The sequence below is a fragment of the Pipistrellus hanaki genome (assembly GCF_964339955.1).
Source record: "Pipistrellus hanaki genome assembly, chromosome: X".
In the NCBI taxonomy this organism is placed as follows: domain Eukaryota; kingdom Metazoa; phylum Chordata; class Mammalia; order Chiroptera; family Vespertilionidae; genus Pipistrellus; species Pipistrellus hanaki.
Window position 1 is genome coordinate 91,766,785 of NC_140524.1, and position 20,116 is coordinate 91,786,900.

Here is a 20,116-nt window from a genome sequence, read left to right on the forward strand (position 1 = left end):
AAAGGGAATCTTAAAAGCCACAAGAGAAAAAAGGTATTATCACTAAGAAATTAAAATTAGATAACCGACAGACTTTGTATAAGTCACCAACTCTGCCAAAAGACAGTGGAATGATATTTTCAAAGTGAAAAGGGGAAATATTACCAACATAGCATTTTAAACCTAGATAAATTACCACTATAAAGGCAAAATACAGACATTTATAGACATAAAAAGTAGTTTACCACTGATAGAAATACTGTGGATGTGCTGATTTATGGTGCCAGCCAAAATGGAATAAGCCCACTATAGTCTATCTCTCCCACTTAGAACAACTACAATCTCGGGGGGGTGGGGGGGAGATACACCAAAGCAACTACCTGAATACTATGAAATGTCAGCAAAATCAGGTGCATTGAGAAGGGAAGTAAAAATTTGAAGAGGTGAGGGGTGAGTTACCCATATATTTTAGCTACTTTCTCTCCCAACATTGATCAGAGAAGAAATCTCCAGCAGAGCTTGCTTAGACAGTACACAGAGAATACCTCCAATGAACCCTATACTCTGGCCAGACAACTGAGAAAATGTGCCCCTGAAAGTTGGAAGTGTGGAAGGAATCACAAAAAGGAGATTGCTGGAGGAGTTGATTCTGTACATGAACTAGCACAAATCCCAGACTCAACTCTGAGCTGAGCATGCATGGGACAGACCCAAAGCAACAAAGCAAAGACTTTGAGAACTAAACTATTATATAAAAACACTCCTCAACCAACTCCTGAGTAAAGCACATGGGGGATAAGACCAAAGTACCAGAGCAGCGGCTTTTGAACCAACATTGGGACCACTGCACACAAAGCATGTAGTCTCAACCTAACCAGGTTGATTGCCTGCTTTAAAAAAAAAAAAAAAATCTCATCCACCGGAGACTTTAACAGGACCCAGATCCTTACAACGTAAGATTCATAATATCCAGTATACAATCCAAATTATTTGACATACAAAAAATTGAGAAAAACATGGCTAATTCCCAAGGGAAAAGACATTCAACAGATGCCAAATCCAAGATAACTCAGATGTTCAAATTAACAGACAGACTTTAAAGCTGTTATAATTATGCTCTATGAGGTAAACACGCCCTTTAGATAAATGAAAATACAGTTCTCAGCAGAGTAAAAATAAACTATAAAAATTACCAAATGGAAATTTTAGAGGGTAAAAATACAATATATAAAATTAAAAATTCATTAGATGAGCTCAATAGAAGTAGATGTGTTAATATATATCTATATACACTGAGTGGCCAGATTATTATGATGTCTGAACACATAATAATATGGCCACTCAGTGTATATTCTATATAATAAAAGGCTAATATGCAAATTGTCCCTTCAACCAGGAGTTCAACCAGCAGGCAGGCTGGCCAACCGCCCATATCTCCTTCCCCTGGCCAGGCTGGCCGGACCCCACCCATGCACAAATTCATACACTGGGTCTCTAATCCTCTAATATATATATATATATATATATATATACTGAGTGGCCAGATTATTATGCATTCAGAGATCATAATAATCTGGCCACTCAGGATATATATTCCTTATTTTATATATAACACAAAATATCACATATATTGTATTTATATAATATATATTATATATCTTTATAGAGAGAAAAAGGTGAAGATTATGTAGGTTGTGAGTACAACCCCTACTTAAAAATTTGGAATCCATATCATTTTGTCTATAAAAGGGAATTAGTCCAGCCTTTGAGACCATGAGAAACTGGAGCTCTACAGCCCCGATTTCACAACCCACTCAAGTCTCTGGCTAAATGTAGCCTCAGGAGATACAGCAATTGTCTCAAAAGTGCTATAGGCTCAACAGAGACAATACTGCCCTCTAAGGAGCATTCTGGAAGTTTGTGGGTTTTTTGAAACAGCAAAATATCACTGACAAAGAGGGGAGAAAAAGCATGCGCGCACGCGCGCACACACACACACACATTCTTACAGAATTGTGGGGCTGGCAAATCTAAAATCTTCAAGGCAGGCCAGCAGACTAGAGACCCAGGGAAAAACTGCAGTGTTAAGTCCAAAGGCAGAATTTTTTCTTCCTCAGAGGAGGTCAGTTTTTTCACTTAATGTCTTTAACTGAGTGGATAAGGCCCACCCACATTATTGAGGATATTCTGGTTTACCATTGATTTAAATGTTAATCACAATTAAAAAAAAATACCTTCACAGATGATCCAAGGTGGTGGCAGAGTAGGTAGAAGTCACACACACTTCCTCCTAGGACCAAACTGAAAGTACAACAAAAATAAAGGAAAATTAACCTAAATAACCAACTGAATACTAGCTGAACAAAAATCTTATTAGCAAGGATTTACAGAAGAAGCCATACCGAGACTGGTATGAAGAGTGGAGATGTGACCCATACCCACGTGCAGTGGCTGAGAATCCAGAGGGATATCTCAGCTGCAGAGGTTCCCCCTGCCAAGAGCATGGAGTCTCAACCCCAGCAGGGCTCCCAGCCAAGAACACTAGAGCCGGGAAGAGGAGCCCACGTAACACCTGGCTGTGAAAATCAGTGCGAATTCTGTCCACCAGGGCAACGGTCAGCCAACTCATTAGTCAACAGAGCCAAATATCAACAGCACAACGATTGAAATGTCTTTTGAGAGCCACATTTTTTAAACTTAAACTTCTTCTAACGCCACTTCTTCAAAATAGACTCGCCCATGCCGAAGCCGGTTTGGCTCAGTGGTAGAGCGTCGGTCTGCGGACTGAAGGGTCCCAGGTTCGATTCCAGTCAAGGGCATGTACATTGGTTGTGGGCACATCCCCGGTGAGGGGTGTGCAAGAGGCAGCTGGTCGATGTTTCTCTCTCATCGACGTTTCTGGCTCTCCATCTCTCTCCCTTCCTCTCTGTAAAATATCAATAAAATATATATATTTTTAAAAAATAGACTCGCCCAGGCCGTGGTATTTTGTGGAAGAGCCACACTCAAGGGGCCAAAGAGCCGCATGTGGCTCGCGAGCCGCAGTTTGCCGACCACTGCATCAGGGAGATGGGGTCTGTTAGAAACTCAGGCACCCTCTTAAAGAATCAGAGCATAAAATCTCACTCACAGCACTCACCGTGGGCTCCAGAGGAGGGAAGGAGGCTCAAAGAAGAGACTGGAGAGACTGGGTTGTGTGGCTCCGAGGAGAGAGCTAAAGGGACAGCCGCCAGGGGCCCTGTGCGGAGTCCCTCTCTCACGTTCCCACAGATGCTCAAGCCTGAAGAGGAGTCAGATGCCTGCGCCTGTAGGGTAGAATTTCCTGAAGGCCTCTTGAGGATGAACTCAGGGGGTGTCAGAGACTGAGTTATATGACTCTGGGGCAGAGACCACGCCTCCTACCACGAACCTGACTGGAGCTTATCCCCAGAAGAAATCCACTAGCCCCACCCTCCCAACCCCCAGTGGCCCCTCCCTGCCAACCTGGTGTCCTGCAGAATTGTCACCTGGCTGTGGCCAGCCTGGGCTTGCAGTGCAGTTTCTAGAAAAGCTCTGGGCAGAATCAGGCAGAGACTGAATTCTGTGCCTCTAGGGCAGGTTCCAATTTTCTCTCACATACCTGACCAGCGCCACCATTCTTGTGTATACCCCTCCCTTCACACGGTGAAATCTTGGTCTCTTTGGGTCTGGTGAACTCTACTGGCCTCACCCTGATAACTCCACGAGATCCTGCCCCACTACACAGGACTGCAGGCACTGGATGGTGGCAGCTGACCTTGGTGTACTCTGGGACTTTTGCTGAGTGGTTTCAGTCCCAGCACTGGTGCTGAGTTTGAATCTGTATCATTCTGGTGAAAAACACATGTCCCTACCCGGTGACTCACTGCGAACCTACCTCATGCAACTCTCATATCACTAGAGGCTATTTCACTGAGACTAACAGGAAGCCACCGGCGGAGGTGGAGTTGGGGGGTGCTTTGGGCTATTTGCTGACCTGCTCCCAGGCTTGGTGCTGGTGGAAACTGGCCTTGATATGCAGCCTGGCTCCTCTCTTCACACCCATGCCCAGCAGAGGTAGCACAAACTGTGGATTCCTTTGTAGCTCCAAACAAGTAGCCTAGAGTCAGTCACAGGAAGTGCCTAATATTGACCTGCTGCAACGGAGTCCCTCCCAAGAGGCCCCAACACACGTGGTGGCAGATTTCAGACCACAGCAGAGCACCACCTAATTAGTTCCTCAAGAAAAGGGAAATCTCAGCAGGCACAAACCCTGTTGGGGCAAATTCCACTTTGTGGGGTCAGCCTCCACACAGCAGTTCATACACTGTGGTTGGGGTCAATCCACATCTTCACCCAGCCTAAGAATCAACTCCACCCACTGATGGATCAACAGCAATCAAGACTCAACTACAATAGGAGGGCTCACATACCCACACAAGGGACATTCCTGAAGCACTTAGCTCAGGTGATCATGGAGGCTGTGTCATTGAGCCCCACAATATACCTACTACATAAGGCCTCCATACCAAGCCAAGAAGACATAGCAGATCTACCTAATGCACAGAAACAAATAAAGAGAGGCAGCCAAAATGAGGAGACAAAGAAACAGTCCCCAAAGGAAAGAACAGGAAATATCCCCAGAAAAAGAACTAAATGAAATGGAGGCAAGCAATCTACCAGGAATAGAGTTCAAAACAGTGGTTATAAGAATGTACAAGGAACTTAGTGAGAACTTCAACAAAGAGATAGTAAGCATAAAAGAATGGACATAGAGACAATGAAAAAGAATTAGTCGAAATTTAAGAATACCATATCTGAAATGAAGAATACACTAGAAGATTAGAAGAATCAACAGCAGATTAGATGAAGCAGGGGACTGAGTCAACAACTTAGAAGACAAGGTAGCTAAAAACACCCAATCAGAGAGGCAAAAAGAAAAAAAAATTATTTAAAAAAATTATGTGAGAGAGACACAATGATTGGTTGCCTCCTGCACTCTTTAAAAACCAATGGAAAAGTATCCTTGGGTGAGGATTAATCACAAAAAAGAAAAGTACAGTCAATATCCCTCATGAATACAGTTGTAATACAAATAAATAATACAATAATTAATAAATAACATAAGAATAAACTCTGGGCCCTAGCTGGTTTGGCTCAGTGGATAGAGCATCGGCCTGGGGACTGAAGAGTCCCAGGTTTGATTCCGGTCAAGGGCTCACGCACAGGTTATGGGCTCAATCCCCAGTAGGGGGCATGCAGGAGGCAGCCAATCAATGATTCTCTCTCATCAGTGATGTTTCTATCTCTCTCTCTCCCTCTAACTTCCCCTCTGAAATAAATTTTAAAAATATATTTTTTAAAAAAGAATAAACTCTGGTGCTTGCTTCAGCAGCATATATACTAAAATTGGAATGATACAAAGAAGATTAGCATGGCCCCTGCATAAGGATGACATGCAAATTCGTGAAGCAGTCCATATTTTAAAATAAATAAATAAATAAATAAATAAATAAATATATAAGAAATAATTTATTGAAAAGGTGGCTGTTCACACACACACACACACACACATACACACAGAATAAATTCTGTTTCACATACAACTGTAAACCTATTTTTGCCCACCCCTGTATTTAGCGATTAAAATTCAGCAACATATTAAAAGAATTATATGGGTTCTAGTGTTCAGAATATATCAAACACATCTACAACTCAACAACAAAAGGACAGACAACCCACTTTAAAAATGAGCCAAGAACTTGAATAGACATTTCTCCAAAGAAGATATAATCATGGCTAACAAGCATATAAAAAGCTGCTCAACATCACTACTTATTAGGGAAATGAAAATAAAAATCACAATGAGATACCACTTCACACCCACGAGGATGGCCGTCACACCAACAACAAACATAAAATAAAAAGCATTGATGAGGATGTGAAGAAACTGGAATCCTCATACATTCCTGGTGGGAATGCAAAATGGCGTGGCCACGTTAGAAAAAAGTTTGGCTGTTCCCCAAAAAGCTAAAACATCGAATTACCATATGACCCAGCAATTCCACTTCTAGGTACATACTCAAAAGAATTGAAAACAGGTGTTCAAACAAAAACTTACACATGAGTGTTCATAGCACCACGACTCACAATAGCCAAAAAATGGAAACAACCCAAATGCTCATCAACCGATGAACAGATAAACAAAATATGCCATATTATTCAGTCATAGAAAGGAATGAAGTACTGACACATGCTATGACATGGATGAACCGCAGAAACATTGTGCTACGTGAAATAAACCAGACACAAAAGGCCACACACTGTATAATTCCATTTACATGAAATATGCAGAGTTGGCAAATCCATAGAAACAAAAAGCAGATTAGTGGTTGCCAGGGGTTGGGAGAATGGGAATGAGGAGTGATTGCTTAATGAGTATGAGGTTTCCTTTTGGAGTGATGAAAATGTTCTGGAATTAGATAGTGGTGATGATTGCACAACATCGTGAATGTACTTAGTGACAATTGTACACTTTTAAATGGCTAAAATAGTAAATTGTATGCTATATGTATTTTATTACAGTAAAAAAAAATGTTTTAAAGAATCATACACCATGGCCAAGGAAGGTTTATTGCTTGGATGCAAATCTAGTTCAATATTTAAAATCCCTTCAACAAGCTAAAAAAGAAAAAAAAAAATCACATAATCATATCAAGTGATGCAGAAAAGCATTTGACAAAATTCAACACTGATTCCCGATAAAAATTCTCAGAAAACTAGGGATAGAAGGTAATTTCAACTTGATCAATAAAACCTACAAAAAAAACCTTACAGCTTACATTATACTTATTGATGAAAAACTGACTGTTTCCCCGCTAAGAACAGGAACAAAGCAAGGATGCCTGCTCTCATCATCTTATTCAACACTAGTGACCCAGTGCATGAAATTCATATACATTAAAAGAGAATTAATTAGAGGAAGTATTTTAATATTGCTATTTGCCCTTTCTCTATAATAGAAGTGTCAGAGAAAAAAGAAAATTAGTAAAATGTATATGAAAACCTTCCTCCTGTCAGAGTCTGGGGCTCACCACGGGACCCAAAGTCAAGTCCCCGCCCACCCACGTGTGTCTCGAAATCACAAAAGAGCCAGACCTGGCCGGCTCCATCCCCATTGGGCTAGATCCAGACCTGGCCGGCAATCAGGGCCAATATGTAGAGCAACCAACCGGGTGACGGAGGGGGCCCTGCTGGCACCTGTCTTGGCTGGCCTGGGGCCTGCGGGCTGGGGCAGCTCCTGCGTTGAGTGTCTGCCCCCTGGTGGTCAGTGTGCATCATAGTGACCATCTGTTCCACTGGTCCTTCCACCATTTGGTATATTAGGCTTTTATTATATAGGATGCCCCACCAGTGTGGCTCAGTGGTTGAGCATGGACCTGTGAACCAAGAGGTCATGGTTTGATTCCCATTCAGTGCACATGCCCAGGTTGTAGGCTTGATCCCCAGTGTGGGGCATGCAGGAGGCAGCTGATCAATGATTCTTTCTCATCATTGATGTTTCTATCTCTCTCTCCCTCTTCCTTCCTCTCTGAAATCAATAAAAATATATTTTTAAATCTATAAAATAACTCCTAGAGCTAATAATTTTGACAACATCACAGGATCCAAGATAAGTGTATAAAATAACTATTTCTATATATTAGCAATGAACACATGGACACCAAAATTTAAAATACAATACCATTAACAATCAGTAAAAAAATAAAATAAAATACTTAGGTATAAATCTAACAAAGCATGTATAAGACTTGTATCCTTAAAAATTACAAAATACTGATGCAAGAAATACAAAAAGATCTAAATAAATGGAGAGACTTTCTGTGTTCATGGATTAGGAAAGTCAACATAGAAAAGATTTTAGTTCTCCCCAAATTCCTGTACTGGTTTAATGCAATTCCTATCTAAATATCAGATATATCAGGTTAATCCTCACCTAAGGATATTTTTCCATTGATTTTTAAAAAGTGGCAGGGAGGAGGAGAGATAGAGAGAAACATCGATGTGAGAGAGACACATCAATTGACTGCCTCAAACATGGGCCCCGACCAGGACTGGGTAATGAATCTGTAACCAAGGTATGTACCCTTGCCTGGAATTGAACCCAGGATCCTTCATTCTGTAGGCCAATGCTCTATCCATTGAGCCAAACCAGCTAGAGCTCAATAATATTTTTATAGATGTAGACAAGCTTATCCTAATATTTACACAGAAAGGAAAAGGAACTAGAATAGCTAAATTAATTTTGAAAAAAAAAAGAATAAAGTAGAAAAAAATTAGTCTATCTGATTTCATCATTTATTATATAGCTATAGTAATCCAGATTGTAGACATATAGACATAGGTCAGTGAACAGAATAGAAAACATAGAAACAGACCCACACAAAGATACCCAATTGATTTTTGACATGGATGAAAAAAATAATTCAATGGAGGAAGGAGAGTATTTTCATGAAATGGTGCTGGATCAATTGAACAGCCAACAGGCAAAAATAAATAAACAAGCCTAAACCTGAACCTCGCACCTGATACACAAATGAACTCAAAATGGATTGTCGATTTAAATGGAAAATATAAAATTATAAACATTTAGGGGAAAAACATAGGATAAAATCTTCAGGACCTAGGGCCAAGCAAAGTGTTCTTTTTATTTTTTATTTATTTCAGAAAGGAAGGGAGAGGGAGAGAAAGATAGAAACATCAATGATGAGAGAGAATCACTGATCGGCTGCCTCCTGCACGCCCCCTTCTGTGGGATCTAGCCTGCAACTCAGGCCTGTGCCCTTGAACAAAATTGAACCTGGGACCCTTCAGTCTGAAGGCTGATGCTCTATCCACTGAGCCAAACCCACTAGGGCCAGGCAAAGTGTTCTTAAACTTAACATCAAAAACCCCATAAAAGGAAAAATGGGTAAAATTTTGCTCTGTGAAATACCTTATTTAGAGCATGAAAAGTCAAGCTACAGACTGGGAGAAAATATTTGCAAACCACATATCTGACAAAGGATGTATACTCAAAACTCAACTGTAGAAAAGCAAATAATCCTATTACAAAATGAGGAAAATATAATACATGAACAGACATTTCACCAAAAAGGATATACAGATGGCAAAAAGCCCATGAACACCATTAGCCATTAGAAATGCAAATTAAAACCACAATGAGATATTATAGTTTTGTAAGATGTTACCATTGGGGGATATTTTGTAAAGGGTGCATGGGATATCTCTGCATGGATATTTCTGCATGTGAACTCATAATTATCTCATAATAAAGAATTTACTTTTTAAAATAAGATGGAACACAGAGAAAATGGTGCTTAGAGGGACATTTATAGCTTTAAATATTTATATCACACACAAAAAAATCAAATCAATAACCTGTACTTCTATTTTAGGAAACTAGAAAAAGGAGAGCAAATGACACCCAAAGCAAGATAAGACATAATAAAGATCAGAACTGAAATCAATGAAACAGAAAACAGAAAAACAATAGAGAAAATTTTAAAAACTAAAAGTTGGTTTGTTGAAAAAACTGACCAGGCTGAAATCGGCTTGGCTCAGTGGATAGAGCGTTGGCCTGTGGACTCAAGGGTCCCGGGTTCGATTCCGGTCAAGGGCATGTACCTTGGTTGCAGGCACATCCCCGGTGGGGGTGTGAAGGAGGCAACTGGTTGATGTTTCTCTCTCATCGATGTTTCTAGCACTCTATCCCTCTCCCTTCCTCTCTGTAAAAAAACAATAAAAAATATATTTAAAAAAAAGAAAAAACTGAAAAAAAAGGGGGGGGGGGAAGAAAAGACACAAATTACCAAAATCAGGAATGAAAGAGGATACAACACTACCCACACTACAGAAAGTAAAAGGATTAAAAAGGGTTTGAATGAACCAGTTTATGCCCACACATGAGACACCTTAGATGAAACGGGCAAATTCCTGAAAAGACACAAATGATCAAAATTCACCCAATAAGCGATAGAAAATCTGAACACACCTACAGCAAGAAATCCCATTACTAATTTGAAATCTTCTCCGAAAATATAGTTCAACTCCAGGTGGCTTCCCTGGCAAACTGGTGAATTCTAACAAATATTTAAAGAAAAAATATTACCGATCCTTTACAAACTCTCAGAAAACAGCGGAAGACAGAACACTGCCCAATTCATTCTGTGAGGCTAGCTGTACCCCTTCCCAATACCAAACAAAGCCATCACAAGAAAAGTAAAAATTAATATCCCTCCTTAACATCAATGTAAGAATATTTAACAAACTGTCAACCAACTGAATGAAGCAGCATATAAAAAGAATCATACATCGGGACCAAATGGGATTTAGGCTGGGAATATAAATACTGAGGGAAACACGCAGGCCTAATGTTAGCTACAAGGAAAAAGAACGCCCTCCCTCACAGATCCTTGAGGTTTCTCTGTGGCTGACTCTGACCCTCCTCCCCTGCAGGCCCCTGGGCCTCCTGCTCTAGCTCTTGGCAGGGATTAGGGGGGCGGATCCAGAGGGGCTCAGGGACAGGATAGCAGCGAGAGGCAGGGCCTTCCCGACAGCTGGAGTGGGTTGTACATTCGAGTGTGAACTGAACCCTTTTGTGACACATATATGGAGCTGTGCAGGCCCGGCCCCACCCTGTTCTGAAGCCCTAGCAGGGCCACCCCTCCCCACTGAGCCTCTGAGTTGGGGGAAGGGGGCTGCTGGCTCTGCCAGGCCGGCCTGGTTTCCTCAGAGGGTCTGTGGATTGACACTGGTTCTTTTCATAAAAAAATAGAATTTAAAAAGCAGCATGTCTTGCCCATTGTGACCAAGGCGTAGGGAGGCCCCGTCTGGCAAAGACTGCCTTCTCGCTGGAGACAGGCAAGGGGGGGCCAGCGCTGGGGAACTGGGCAGGGCCACAGTTGCTCCCTGCCACCCACCCACAGGGCCTGCAGCTGTCAGGCCTGGGCACGTCTGTTTCGTTAGATTTCAAGCCCAGGTCAGGGTAGAGAGCGCAGGAGGGGGAAGCAGGGATCCCGTGGTATAATCTTGTGTAAAATATGGCAATGACCCACGCTCAGGGCCAAGAGGTGAGTGGGCAGTGAGGGTAGCTGCAGCAACGTTGTGTATAAAAAGTGTCCAAGTTCACCCTAACTGGTTTGGCTCAGTGGATAAAGCATTGGCCTGTGGACTGAAGGATCCTAGGTTCAATTCCAGTCAAGGGCACATGCCCAGGTTGTGGGCTCCACCCTCCTGCAGTGCAGGAGGCAGCCAATCAATGATTCTTTCTCATCATTGATGTTTCTATCTCTTTCTCCCTCTCCTTCCTCTCTGAAATCAATCCTATAAAATAAAAGGTTAATAGGCAAATAGACCAAATAGCTGAACAACTAAATGGTCGCTATGACGTGCGCTGACCACTAGGGGGTGCTCACGGAACATGGTGGCAGTCAGCCACGCTAGGATGGTGGAGCAGATGAGTAGGGACACCAGACCAAGGTGGGGCACTAGTAACAGTCATCAGGGTGAGCCTCTGGTGGTTACTGAAAATTCTTTGCTATAGTGCCACTGTCCTGCCTAGTGCGGGCCCTGATAGCTCAGTGCCCCTATCACTCGGTGCCCTCAGCGTCAGCAGGTGTGAGTGGTGGCTGACGGCCCCAATCGCCACTGAGGGCTTTCCCACCTCCCCCTGCTCCTGAGGGGTGATCGGGGCAGCAGCCACCACCCATACCAACGGACAGCACGGGCCCTGTTCCCACCCATTCACACCCACTGCTGGTGCCAGCCCCAATTGCTCAGCACTATCATCGGTGTGAGTGGTGCTGGCATAGTCAGCACATGGAAACAGTGGCAGCAGGAATGAGGCTGCGGGCAGACAGGGGACCAGGGCCAAGGCAAGAGGGGCCACGTGGGGGTGCAGAAGATGGGCCGAGACCTACCCCCGTGCCCACTGCAGCCCATAGTTCCTTTCAACATGCACGAATTCGTGCACTGGACCCCTAGTAAAATATATATATATATATATATATATATATATATATATATATATATATATATATATATACATACTTTTAAATACATATATTTAAAATACACTTTTTTTTAAAAAAAACATATTTTATTGATTTTTTTACAGAGAGGAAGAGAGAGTTAGAAACATTGATGAGAGAGAATCATAGATCAGCTGCCTCTTGCACACCTCCTACTGGGGATGTGCCCGCAACCAAGGTACATGCCCTTGACCAGAATCGAACCCGGGACCTTTCAGTCTGCAGGTCGACGCTCTACCCACTGAGCCAGACTGGTTTTGGCTTAAAATGCACTTTTAAAATATATTTAAATACACTTTTTAAAAGTGTCCAAGTTTCGCCAAGACTGGTTTGGCTCAGTGGATAGAGCGTTGGCCTGCGGACTCAAGGGTCCCAGGTTTGATTCCGGTCAAGGGCATGTACCTTGGTTGCGGGCACATTCCCAGAAAGGGGTGTGCAAGAGGCAGCTGATCGATGATTCTCTCTCATTGATGTTTCTAACTGTCTATCCCTCTCTCTTCCTCTCTGTAAAAAAATCAATAAACTATATTTAAAAAAAAAAAGTGTCCAAGTTTCTATAGGCAAAGAGGACCATGGCCAGTATTTGGGCTTCTTCAATACTGGGGTGAAAGCTGCCCAGGAAGGCTGCGGGGGGTGGGGTGTGAGGGGGAGCAGGGTCTTCATTTGGTTTCTTGGTATTGTCAGTCCATTCCCAACTGGAGGGGCCTAGCTCCCCTAGTTCATGCTGTTGGTTGGGATAGACATGGGTGAGGCCATGGAGATGGCAGGGATGCCCGTAGTAAACTGGCTGTTGACCAGCTGGTGGGTGCTGGAGCCCCACCACTGCTGCCCTGGGCGCCAGAGGACCCTAAAGCAGTGGTCAGCAAACTGCGGCTCGCGAGCCACATGCAACTCGCAAGCCGAGGTTTGTCGCTCTGTTGACTAATGAGTTTGCCGACCACTTGGGTGGGGGCTTAATCACAAGGAACAATAGCCTGCAATTATTGGAATCGAGAGTCTATGTCAGTGGTCGGCAAACTCATTAGTCAACAGAGCGGCAAACCGCGGCTCGCGAGCTGCAGTTTGCCGACCACTCCCCTAAAGGAATCCGGTTGTCGTGGCCCAAAGCTGGAGCCGTCTATGATAACATTGCTCAGGTCCGGGCAGTCAGCATCCCACTGCTGAGGTTTAGGTGCTGCCATGTTCCACGTGCTCTCCAAGTGGGTGTGCAGTGAGACCCCGGCGGGGGTGAGGGTGTCGCCCCTGTGTATCGGAAGAAGGAGTTTTGCAAATCCAGTAGGTGACTGGACTTGGAACCCGTCTGGTCTACCTGGGCCACAATCCTGATGTCGTAGCTCTGTCTCCGGTAGGCAGTAAGCAGGCATGTCCCTGAGAGTGTGTGACCGCAACAGGCACCAGACCTGGTACCAGTGGCGCCTGGACAAGCCACACAATTAAGCCAATGAACATGACGTCAAACCAGAAAGCCAGACCCTGAACCAGCCCGGATTGCAGCATGTGGAATTTCTTTTTTCCCCTTTTTTCTCTTACCACTCATCCCTCTCCCGCAGCATGTGGAATTTGAATGGGATTTCTTTCTTTTTTTACATATATATATTTTATTGATTTTTCACAGAGAGGAAGCGCGAAGGATAGAGAGCTAGAAACATCGATGAGAGCCAGGACCGGTTTGGCTCAGTGGATAGAGCGTTGGCCTGCGGATTGAAAGGTCCCGGGTTCGATTCCGGTCAAGGGCATGTACCTTGGTTGCGGGCACATCCCCAGTAGGGGGTGTGCAAGAGGCAGCTGATTGATGATTCTCTCTCATCGATGTTTCTAACTCTCTATCCCTCTCTCTTCCTCTCTGTGAAAAATCAATAAAATATATTTAAGAAACATCGATGAGAGAGATACATCGACCAGCCGCCTCCTGCACACCCCCCACCAGGGATGTGCCTGCAACCAGTGTACATGCCCTTGACCGGAATCGAACCCGGGACCTTTCAGTCCGCAGACGGACACTCTATCCACTGAGCCAAACCGGTTTCGGCTTGAATGGGATTTCTATCCTGCACAAGTCTCCATCTTTGGCCTCTAAAGAGTTAGTTCACCGTGTACTTGACAGGCCTGGCCATCAGCATCCGGGTGTCAAATGCGTCCGCTATAAGCTTCCAGAAATATTCGTCCACAGTGGCATCTTGGAGGGGCAACAGATGGCTAGCAGCAGAACCTGGCCTTAGTGAATTGCTCCATGGAGAGCAGTTCATCCATGAAGGGCATGGGGTGGGCATCACCAATGATAGGGAACATGTTTCCACCAGGCCTCAGGTACTTGGCATGTGGGTGGCTCTTGAACATGCACTCATGGAACAGCATGGAGCCCATGGGCTCTGAGATGGCGATGTACACCGGCTCAGGGAGCGAGACCTCTGCAGGTGGCCACGATACAGTGGCTGATACACTAGGTGAGGTTGTTATTCTTCACCAAGACCCGCGAGTGCTGCCCTGCACTGCCTATGCCACCCTTGCTCCAGCTTGGGCAGCAAAAAGCAACAGGAGCCCATCTGGTGTGACTCAGAGGCTGAGCCTCGACCTATGAACCAGGAGGTCACTGATCGATTGCCAATCGGTCAGGGCCCAGGCCCAGGTTATAGGCTTGATCCCCAGGGTGGGGGGTGCGGGAGGCAACAGATCGATGATTTTCTCTCACCATTGATGCCTCTGCTACTCTCTCTCTCTCTCTCTCTATCTATCTATCTCTTCCTTTCCCTTCATCTCTGAAATCATATATATATATATTTTAATTTTTTTTTTTAAAGCGACAGGACCCCAGAGCCACAGCCACCATCAAGAACGACCTTGTCCTTGAAGTCCCTGAGGCTCTGCAGCATGGCACGCTGCTAGGTGCTCCCCGGCACGTAGCCCTGCATCCTGTTCTGCCGCCGGGGCAGGTGGCCATAAAACTGGAAATACTGCTGAGATGGAGGACGGCTCCTCCCTCGCTCATAGAACACGGACGGCTCCAGGCTATGGCCCCGGCAGGTCTTTGGGACATTGCAGAAGGGATAGATTTTGGGTGCGGCGAACTGGATGAGGACGCCGCTGCAGCCCAGGGTAACGAGGGTGAAGGCCTGCTTGCCCACGCGGCTGCACTCCGTCTCGCGGGACACCGAGCCCCCCCCCCACACACACACACACACACGCACGCACGCACACACACAACTACACGGCTGTAGAGGGCGATGCCCGCCCCGGCGGGGCCAGAGCGCATCGCCTGCGGCTCCGCGCGCCCCTGATCCCGCCGATCGCGTCGCCGATGGGCGCCAGGGAGCCCCGAATCGGCCGCGCGGGGCCCCGAGACGGCCCGGCCCGCCACCCCCACCTCGCCCGCCCCGCCGCTGCCGCCGCTGCCATCTTAGATGCGGCTCCGGCTCCGGCCCAGGCCGCCGCCCGGATCTACAACATTTAACGCGATCCCTTCCCCGATCCCGGCAGGCCCTTCGGGGGGAGAAATGCACCAGCGGAGCCTAACATGTCTGCGGAAATGCAAAGGGTTGAGAATAGTCAACACGATTTCGAAAAACAGAAAAGTTGGAGGGTTTCCATTCCCCGATTGCAAACCTTACTTTCCGGCGCCTGGTCTCTCCCGCGGCTCTCGGCTGCGGCTCCGGCTCTCCCGGCGGTCCGCCTGCTCCGCCCCGTGTGCCGGCGGGACCTCGGCGAGTGGTCCCGGCCCCAGAGCCTGCAGGGGGTGGAGGAGGCTCCGCAGCACCCGCCGCAGGTCGCAGGCGCCGGGGTGGAGGTAGACGAGCTGGGCAGAGCGCCGACGCCCACCCAGGCTGAGAACCGAGCCACTAGTATTGCAAGGGCCGGCCTCGATCTAAGTAAACCCTACACCTCGGTCTTGACAGACCCGGATGCTCCCGGCGGGAAGGACCCAAAACGTAGGGAATGGCACCATTTTCTGGTGGTCAACACGAAGGGCAGTGACATCAGCAGTGGCACGGTCCCCTCTGAATATGTGGGCGCTGGGCTTCCAAAGGGCACGGGACCTCACTGGCCACTGAAGTGGGAAGAGCCTATTCTCAGCAACCGACCCGGAGGCCGCCCTGGCCAATTCAAGGTGGCATCTTTCCACAAAAATTAGGAGCTCGGTCCCCAGTGGCTGGCACGGGCTACCAGGCGGAATAAGGATGGTACGTGCCCAAGCTCTGTGAGCAGCTGTCTGGGAAGTGGGGGGAAAGGCAGGAAACAGAAGTCGCCCCCCGAGGCCCCAAGCAGTGTTCTCAAGTTCAGCGATGCATGGAGCTTTCTCTTCTGCCCTGTTCCCATTCTCCGAGGCCAGACCTGGGCAGATGGTGGGTTAGGGGGACTTTTCCTTCTGCCTGTCCTTTACAATTGTAAAGGGTCAATGCTTTATGGTTTGACCAAACTTGAACTCCATTTTGGGGGATATTTTGGTACTAGGATGGGCTCCTCGTTAGACATTAGGAAAATACAAATTAAAACCACAATGAGATACCACTACATATCCTCCAAAATTAGTGTCATAAAAGAAAGCAGACAATACCAAGTTTTGGAAAGGATGTGAAGAAACTGGCACTCTTTTTTAAAAAATATATATATTTTATTGATTTTTTATAGAGAGGAAGAGAGAGGGATAGAGAGTCAAAAACATCGATGAGAGAGAATCATCGATCAGCAACCGAGGTACATGCCCTTGACCAGAATCGAACCTGGAACCCTTCAGTCCACAGGCCGACGCTCTATCCGCTGATCCAAACCGGTTTCAGCAAAACTGGAACTCTTATACATTACTGAAGGGAATAGAAAATGGTACAGCCACTTTGAAAAACAGGTTAGCACTTTCTTAAAGAGTAGAACACGGACTTACCATACAACCTAACATTCCACTCCCAGGAATCTACTCAAAGAAAAATGAAAACATATGTCTACACAAACTTGAACGCTAATGTTCATAGCAGCATTATTCTTTTTTTAAAAATATATTTTATTGATTTTTTACAGAGAGGAAGGGAGAGAGATAGAGAGCCAGAAACATCGATGAGAGAGAAACATCGACCAGCTGCCTCCTGCACACCACCCACCGGGGATGTGCCCACAACCAACATACATGCCCTTGACCGGAATCGAACCTGGGACCCTTCAGTCCGCAGACCGACGCTCTACCATTGAGCCAAACCGGTTTCGGTAATAGCAGCATTATTCTTAATAGCCAAAAAAAGTGAAAACAATCCTAATGTCCAGTCAATTGGTGAATGGGTAAATGCAGTATATCTTTACAGTGAAATACTATTCAGCAATAAAAAGAGATAAATTGCCCTAGCTGGTTTGGCTCAGTGGATAGAGCATTGGCCTACAGACCAGTGTTCCAGGTTCGATTCTGGGCACTCCCCAGCACTAGGCCCTGGTCAGGGCTCATGCTCACATCAATGTTTCTCTCTGTCTCTCCCTCTCTCTTCCACTCTCTCTAAAAATCAATTTAAAAATATCCTCTGGTGAGGATTAACCAAAAAGAAAAAAAAAAAACAGAAAGAAAGAAACAATGCTGAAATAAACATCATAAGCAAATATTTCTTTATGATACAGCAAGTATTTCTTTATAATCCACATGGGGGATTCTGGGTTAAAGGGCAAGATATTTTAAATCTTGTAATCAAACTGTCTTCTTTAAAGAATGTACCTGTTTACATCCTCACCAACACTGACTGCTATAAAGTGTTTTAATTTTTGCCAATTTTAAAGAGTGAAAATGAATCACACTGTTACTTTTCACATTCCTTATTACTAGATAGGCTGAGCACTTCACAAATGTGTATCGGATATTTGTATTTCTTCTATAAATAGCCTATACATATTTGCGAGATGGGTTTTCTCTGTAGCCAAAAAGCTGAAGTCAGACACATTATTCACTAATGGTGCCTTATCCTCCAGGATACAGTGTGATTATTACACTGATGCCAAATGTTTGTAAAGGGTCCTTTAAATGCAAGCATAGTAAGAGGAATATTTGTCTAAGTTCTTCCTGAACAATGATATGATCTCTGAGTATAAAAGTACAATGGTTCATGCCGAAACCGGTTTGGCTCAGTGGATGGAGTGTAGGCCTGCGGACTGAAGGGTCCCAGGTTCGAGTCCGGTAAGGGGCATGTGCCTTGGTTGCGGGCACATCCCCGGTGGGGGTTGTGCGGGAGGCAGCTGATCAATGTCTCTCTCTCTCATCGATGTTTCTGACTCTATCCCTCTCCCTTCCTCTCTGTAAAAAATCAATAAAATATATTTTTTAAAAAAGTACAATGGTTCAGCACAAAACTCATTTTCATGATCCCATATTCACTATCTTATAAGTCGAAACAGTCTTTTCCTGTTGTGGAATCTGAGGCACTAAGAAAACTCCATGGAGATGAGATGCTGCATATGCTCCTGCCTGTGGGACCATTTCACTGTCACTAACTTCTACATATGCCCAAACCAAATCAGTGTGCTCATGAGTCTATACAAGTTCTCTTCCTCTTAGTTTTTAGCTATCTAAAAAAAAAAAAAAAAATGGAATATGGCCCTAGCCGGTTAGGCTCCGTGGATACAGTGTCGGCCTGCGGACTGAAGGGTCCCAGGTTCAATTCCGATTAAGGACATGTACCTTGGTTGCAGGCACATCCCCAGTAGGGGGTGTGCAGGAGGCAGCTGATTGATGTTTCTCTGTCATAGATGTTTCTAACTCTCTATCCTTCTCCCTTCCTCTCTGTAAAAGAATCAATAAAATATATATTTTTTAAAAAGAAATGCAATATATACACATAAAATACCTTAGGGGAAAAAAAAGAAATGCAATATGTATTTTCCCCATTTTTACTCTATTTTTATATTACTGATTGATACTGGGAATATTAATTTTTCATATGTCATGTAAGTTTCAAGAATTTTTTCTCAACTTATCATCTTTTAAATCTGCAATATCTTTGGCCATAAGCTTTGAACTTTTATTTATTGGATCTGTCAACTTTTCCTTTATAACTTTTGGGTTTGTTTTGACTTCCTCATCCAAATTGCTAAAATAATCTCATAACTTCTTTGTTCATAATTTTGTCTCGATTAAATTTTATATAAGATTTTCAATAAAATATCTCTATCGGCAAATAGCCATTTGGACTAAAACACAGTCTATCTCTTTCTTCACTGACATAAAATGCTCCCTCTAGTATATATTATTAAAATTTTAGATCTGATTATAGTTTGTTCCAATGATTGCTCTATTTCTGTATTCATACCATGCTTCTTATATTGTGGCTTTATATGTTCTAAAATGTGGTATGTCAACTCTCCCATCATAATTCCTTTTCAAAGTTCATTTACTATCATGAATTTACTTTTCAAAATCTTTATGTTTAGCTGAACAAGTTCTTTAAAGTCTTAATATTTTTGATTGCACTGAATTTATGGGAAAATATGGTAGTCATCTGTACAATGTTGAGTATTTCCATTCAAGAATATTGCCTATTTTCTTATTATTCATATCTCCTTTTTTGTCTTCCAAATGTTGGTTGTATTCATATATACATTGCATATTCTTTTTAAACAAAATATATTTTATTGATTTTTTTACAGAGAGGAAGAGAGAGGGATAGTTAGAAACATTGATAAGAGAGAAACATCCATCAGCTGCCCCCTGCATACCCCATACTAGGGATGTGCCTGCAACCAAGGTACATGCCCTTGACCGGAATCAAACCTGGGACCCTTCAGTCCGCAGGCCAACACTCTATCTACTGAGCCAAACAGGTTTTGGCATACCTTGCATATTCTTGCCACATTTATACCTGGATAGTTTATAACCATTGCATTTTCTGATTTGTGTATTGTAAATGAGTAAATTATTTAGTAAACTAATAATTTTGGCATGTTTATCTTGAACTCTGTCACCTTACTAAATCCTCTTAGCAGTTCACAAGTTTTTCAGTTTCTGGGATGTCTTTTTAGGTAGATAACCTTGGGCCTAGTAAATAATGTTCTGTCACTTCCATTCCCAATAGTTATATCTCATGTGCTAA

At 44.2% G+C, this 20,116-nt stretch overlaps 1 protein-coding gene and 1 pseudogene across 4 annotated transcripts in view; one reads left to right on the forward strand and one right to left on the reverse strand.

Moving 5' to 3' along the window:
• ZFX (zinc finger protein X-linked) overlaps nt 1-15,816 on the reverse strand; it is an 82,405-nt gene extending 66,589 nt beyond the window's left edge. The window contains exons 1-2 of one of the 3 annotated variants that reach the window (XM_084869549.1): nt 15,669-15,816; nt 2,214-2,280 (exon numbers count right to left, since the gene is read on the reverse strand). The gene's annotated coding sequence lies outside the window, so the exon portion shown is untranslated. The remainder of the gene's footprint in view (nt 1-2,213; nt 2,281-15,668) is intronic. The other 2 variants (XM_084869548.1, XM_084869545.1) reach the window with 2 other exon arrangements.
• On the forward strand, nt 15,580-18,042 carry LOC311614890 (phosphatidylethanolamine-binding protein 1-like; annotated as a pseudogene). The gene is made up of 2 exons: nt 15,580-16,405; nt 18,003-18,042. The product of its transcript is annotated as a phosphatidylethanolamine-binding protein 1-like (transcript).
• The last annotated feature ends 2,074 nt before the right edge of the window (nt 18,043-20,116 follow it).